The following is a 6,550-nucleotide window of genomic DNA, read 5'->3' as shown; positions in this document are numbered from 1 at the left end:
ATTAAGAACACATCACAGGCCAAGAAAATGAGCACAGTGAGGGCTCCAAATGGCTCCCAAAGGGGAAACAAGGAGCAAAGAGAGCCTTCGCTTGTCCTGTGTTGTGGTTTGCCATGTCTCCCCAGACCTCTCCTTGTCTCGGTCCTGGCACCCAGGGTGGGTCGGCCTGTGTGTGCACCCCAGGATGAAGATGGGGTCTGGCTTTGCTGGCCAGGGACAGGCAGGGAGATGTGTGTATGGGATCCCAAAGACCTGGAACTTGAGCACCTCCTGTCTCTCCCTCCTGATCCCAGACTTCCAATCTCCAGGAGATTCACCACCTTCTCCCTCTCTACCATAGCTGGCAATGGTACCCCCTGCTAACCAGCCCCCACACACCCCTCCAACCCTCTGCCTCCTGTGCCCCCACTGTTCTAATCACTTCTAAATACCCAGGGCTGGCCCCGCCTGCAATCCTCCCACCTACAGCTCCTGTGTATCTGGGTGATAGGCATGTGCTACACACCTGGCTTGTTTCATTGAAATGAGGTCTCACAAACTTTTTTTTTTTTGCCTGAGCTAGTCTTGACCCATAATGTTCAAACCAAGAAGCATCTGGGAGGCCAAAAGTAAGTGTCCAAAGATGGAAGCTGCATCCTGAGGTTGATGCAGGAGTCAGATGGCAAGGTGGGATGCAGGCTCACCCACAACTGCTCAATTCCAAGACCCCAGGACACATTCAGTCTCTGTGTTTATGTGAAATCATGGCACAGTGGGCCCAGTCAACTCCAGATGCTTTCATTGTGTTCCAGATCCCTAGGAGAAATGAAAAAGCTCTAAGGTCAGTCATTATTTGAGATGCATCTGTTCTGATTGGTGGAAACTTCTCCCTCACACAAATGTGCACACACTCACCCAGGCACATGTTCGCACACATCCCTGTCTTTTCTTGGGAGAGCTGTGTGTCCCATTATTTAGCTTAGGGAAGAGCTATGTGGCTTCGAGTGGAGGATATGAAATTGAGGGGCGAAGGGCCAACACTGGGATGCTGTTAGCTGTCAGCTGCTGCCGGTGCAGATATTACCCCGCCATTGCTGAAAACAAAAGACCACAGCCTGCCATGTCTCCATTTGTCAACATGAACCTCTGATAGAGCCAGAAGGGGCCGTCTCTGAATTCTTCATTCTCCAAGAAGCCCAGGCTTGCTACGTCCCAGTGATTGGAGTCATGATCACAGGCTGTGTGGCTCTCCCACTGCCATCTGAAAATATCCACAGCAGGGAGCAGCAGGCAAGGATTGCTCAGGACGACAAATAGAAAATTCCACAAGTCTGGGAGATAACCCTCCTCTACCTGAAGGAGAAAGGAGAGCCTGTGAGTCTAGGAAAGTTCTGGATCCAGGCAGAAGCAGCTCCTCTGTCCCCTGTGGTGGCAGGCACACCACACCCCGAGCAGCCATGCCTGGGCCCCTGGCAGCAGAGCTTCGTGATGCACAGGACCCACCTGTCTCACAGGACCCCGATTTCACTCAAAAGCAGGAGGAGACAGCACTTCCCACAAGGTGTCACTGATAAAACAGTTCTCTGTGCAATGGGAATTTTGTTTGTTTTCCTTTGTGCCGGTCCTGGGGCTTGAACTCAGAGCTGGGCGCTGTCCCAAAACATTTTCATTCACTTTCACAGCTCCACTTCTGGCTTTTGGTTGGCTCCATGGAGATAAATGTCTTGAGGAGTTTCCTACCCATACTGGCTTTGAACCATGATCTCAGCCTTCTGTAGTAGCTGGAATTACAGGTGTGAGGCACCAGGGCTGGGCCAACATGAATTTCAGATCTCCTCCATCTGACAGACAAAGTGGGAGGGTGGGGTCTCCACTACAAGAAACACTTCTGTACCATGGGGCCTTGGCCAGGAGGGGTTCCCACCCCTGAGGTGTGGAAATGGGGTGCTGACATCGACAACCCCGCTCCCCCCTCCCCCCCGGGTTGTTTTGATCATGAAGACCCTACAACACCGTGCTGCATACAGAGCCAGACACCATAAAGGTTCAATGAATCACAACTGTTACTGCCGTGGCACTCTTCCCTCATCAAATATGGAAAAGGGCAAGAAAAATAAACAACTCACTGGGAATCTCTCTACAAAAATAAAAACTTTAAATTAAAAGAAGAAGAAGCCTGTGATGTTAGTGCATTGGTAGTGTGTGGCTAGGACCGGGCTTGGGCTCACTGATCGGTGGAGGTCCCTGTCAGGTGCTCGGTGGGTGCCACGTGGAGCCCGGTCGCTCAGATTCCCCCGACTAACCCATCGACGTTTTCGCTGCCAGCACAGACACGTGGGAGTGATGGACCCTGAGCCAGTCCACAGACAGGGGGTGGACCCAGGATTAAGAATGGTCTACCCTCAAACAACATCCCTCATACTACTCCAGCTCCCCATCTATACCAGAGGCAGTCTGGACAAATGGAAATTAGTCCTGTATTCTGGCTATGGCTAACAGGAGTCATTAGCTTTCAGGCTAAACCACTCTAATTTCCTGAAGATGAATTAAAAACTTTATAAGAAATCAGGAAGTAAGCCACAGAAAATACTCACCTCCTTCCATAAAGAAAAACAGACCACAGAACACCTGTAACACCTACAACAATTGGAATTCACAGCTCATCTTCAGGTAGAGCTTGTTTAATTTCCAAGATCTTAGTCAGTTTCTAAAACCTTGGCAGAATGTCAGAGGGTTACCAATTACATTAGAACAACCCATAAAACAAGCTCTCAAGGGAGGTAGGGATCAGGAGGATTTAAATTCAAGGCCAGTGTAGCAAACAAGAGGATTCCCCATCTCAACCAATAAGCCAAAGGTAACTGCATTCCAGCTCCTCAGCAATCACAGGAGGGAAGATCTTGCTCTGAGTCCAGCTGTAAGCAAAAACAAGAGATGGAATCTAGAAAAGAAAACAAAAAAAGCATGGAGGGAATGGCTCAACTGGTAAAGCACTGCCTAGAAGGGAAAGGCCCGAGTTCAAAACCCCAGCAATAGCCAAAAAAAAAAAAGAAAAACTCACATCTTGACCTGCTGCCCTTCATAGAATGAGTCGTGTCATACAACGAGGTCTTGCTAACTTGCCATCCCCACAGCTTTGGAAGGGGACAGTCCTAGTCTGACCATCAAGTCCTGCCCAACATGCCGGTGTTGGTGCTGCACAGCCCTGAAGTTGTGGACATGGGTTTCCAGACATGACCACCTCCAAGCTCCCGGAAATGATCGAGGGTCCTTGGACCCTCAAGGCCATTAGTCCTTCATTATTATGCCGCCTTCGCCCTTTGCCTTCACTTTGTATTAGTAAGCCTGCTCCCACTCGTGTCTCCTCTCCATCTATCCTTGAATTCTTTCTAGAACCTTCCAGCCCCTCTGACCTGGCAACAGCTACAGCTGCCATACAACATTTCCACACTTGATCTCTAAAACATTTCCTTAGTCCTCCATCCTCTGCTTTTTCCAGTGTTGTACAGAGCAGTGGAGAATTCCTGAGGCCCATGGTTCCAGAAAGGGTGGACACTGATAACAGGCCATGGGCTCTAAAGTTCTTAGCCCATGGCAGAGCAACTGAATAAGAGAATTCCTGCTGAGTTTCCTCAGCTTGGAATTGTGTTAGGCAAGAAATAATCCTCAAGCTGGGTGCCAGTAGCTCATGCCTGTAATCCCAGTTACTCAGGAGGCTGAGATCTAAAGATCTCAAACCCAACCTAAACAGGAAAGTTCATGAGACTTATATCCAATGAACCACCTAAAAATTGGAAGTAGAGCTGTGGCTTACCATGGTAGAGCACTCGCTCTGAGCAAAAAAATCTCAGAGGAAATGTTTAGGCCCTGAGTTCAAGCCCCATGATGGACAAAAATAAGAAGAGTCCTTAGCTGGAGGAAGCCACTCAGATTTTTGGAGATGTTTCAACAACTTGTTTGATGATTCCTTTCACAGCTGGCTAGGGAATCTCACTTCCTCAATTCACTCCCTGCACACCCTCCCACAAGCACTCTGCCCTTTGCACATGCACTTTGCTCTGGCTATTGGGCCATCAGCAAATATAAACAGAAGCTTCCTGGTGAGAAGTCTTCCACCAAGTGAACACACTTAGATTACCCAGCCAGCAATCAGCACTAGTGTCAGACCAATGCAAGAAGCCGTATTGGAAAGCTGAGCCTCAAACCAGCTCCCAAGTGAAGTTAGCTTTATGCCCACTTTTGGTCCTCAGCTCCACCCAGCCCTGAGCTACTGTCTGCCCTGGAGTTCCCGCCCTACAGCAGGCCACTCCCTCTCTCCACCCAGACCCACCTGAGCAAACACCCACTTCACTTCCTACTCCCAGCCCCTCCTGCTACCTGAATAGGGACGGATGCCATGTGTTCCCTCTTCGGGGAAATATGGCTTCTCTAATACACCTTGTAGTAATCTTTCTCTTGTGCCTGCTTGCCTTTGGGTGGTCCCCTGGAATGGGCATGAAGGATCCTTTCAAGCAGGACCCCTGTAACTCCCCAAACACCCAAAATTTATGTCCACACAATACATGAGTCAATAAAAGGGATACCAAACCAGCAAAAATAAATAAATAAAAAATTTTAAAAAATAAATAAACAAAGAAGAAGAAGAAGAAGAAGAAGAAGAAGAAGAAGAAGAAGAAGAAGAAGAAGAAGAAGAAGAAGAAGAAGAAAGAAAGAAAGAAAGAAAGAAAGAAAGAAAGAAAGAAAGAAAGAAAGAAAGAAAGAAAGAAAGAAAGATAGAAAGAGCTGGAGATTGTTGGGAGCCGACAGTAAAGTTTAAAGGTCATCTTGACCCAAATGCTCAATGTGGGGCATGTACAAGAAACTGGGTTACTTAAAAACCACCAGGTGCCTGGGATTTCTTTGTTATGTCTGCAGAGATTGTTTTACTTTCTACTAGTTGACCTTGTCTTTTTTTTTTTTTTTACTGCACTCTGTTTTAACTGAAATTTTCCTTGTTTTTCTAGACTTTGGTAACCTTATGTTACCTCTTGACTTCTAATTCCATATAATAGTGAAAGTTAAAAATAAATGGGGCTGCAGTCTTAAGCTGCAGACCTCCCAACCCCATCCTTTTTCTTATGTCTTTATTTTTCTGCATCCTCGCCTCCTAATTCAGGATTCCCTTTTGTTGCCGGCAGGCTCTGGCAGGAGATAGCTGCCACTTCTCAGTGCTGAGCATTTAAAAATAAATTTTAAAGCAAGGGAGGCAGGTAGGCTTCTGGGAGGGGGAGGGCTGCGGAGGGGAAGGAGGGAGGGACGGGTTTTTGGAAGGGCAGACAGCATAGATGGGCCATCAGGAGCTTCTCGCTGTCGCATCCAGGGTGGCTGCCAGCGCCACCAGGGACCCATCTTCCACTAGAACTAGATGCTGCTAATTGGTGAGGAATCCGTGCCTACCACCTAAAGAACAGAACAAATTCTTTGTCACCACATGTTTTTTTTTTATTCCTTCCAAGGGAAAGACATTAACTCTCAAATAACAGCACCACACTGGGCCTCCCCAAACCCACAGATACATCTTCATGGAGATGCAGGGGATGGGGAGGGAACAATGGGGTGGCAGGGGCTCTGACCCTTTGCTCCATCCTAGTCCATCCGTGGTTTCTGACCCCTGGGACTCTGAGCCAGTAAGGACCCTGGAGAAGCTCTGGGGCTGGATGTCCAGTGTAGGGCTGCATGCACCGGCTCCCCAGCACTGTGACCAGATCCCCGCGTGGGATCATTCACCACTAGAGAAGGTTTAGTTTGGTTCACTGCCACATAGGTTTCCATTTAAGGCAGCAGTCGATTGCTGTGGGTTTACCTGTAGCAGAGAAGACTTCTTACCTTCTTACCTCATGGCAGTTAGGAGAGAAGAGAGAGAGAGAGAGAGAGAGAGAGAGAGAGAGAGAGAGAGAGAGAGAGAGAGAGAGAGAGAGAGAGAGAGAGAGAGAGAGAGAGAGAGAGAGAGAGAGAGAGAGAGAGAGAGAGAGAGAGAGAGAGAACAGGGTCCCAAACCCCACTCCTCCTGGAGATGCTTAAATATTAAATCATGTTCTTCTGGCAGCTCCCAGACTGAGGACCACTCTTTCCATGTGGGGGCCTTTGGAGAATCTTCTAGACCCAGACTATAGCTGAGAGTCAGCTCACTTGGCCCCATTCCCTTAGAGAGTTCCCGCAGGCCCCTCTCCCACCTTCAGGGAGGAGGGTTGATCACCATCTCATCTGTCCATGATCTCGGGTTTAGTCGAGTTCTGGTCACTGCCTGTGTCCTCAGCATCCATACTCAAACAACCACCATCCTCTGCCTGGCTGAATGGCTCCCCATCAGCATGTCTCTTCTTGTCTAGGGACCAGGACAAGAACGGACCAGGTAGACCCAGGGACAGACATGGCAGAGCAGGGCATCTGGACTCAGCCTGTCAGTGCAGTGCTCTGCCCACCCTCACAGGTAAGGCCTTGTTATCTGCCCTTGCATGCTGTGGTGCTGTCTACTGCAGTGTCCATGGCCATGGTCCGGGGCTGAGCAGTGTCTGCAGCCATGGCAGAGCCC

The sequence above is a fragment of the Dipodomys merriami genome, unplaced genomic scaffold, assembly GCF_024711535.1.
Source record: "Dipodomys merriami isolate MVZ:Mamm:240054 unplaced genomic scaffold, mDipMer1.0.p SCAF_238, whole genome shotgun sequence".
Lineage (NCBI taxonomy): Eukaryota > Metazoa > Chordata > Mammalia > Rodentia > Heteromyidae > Dipodomys > Dipodomys merriami.
Note: the sequence above shows the minus strand (reverse complement) of the source record.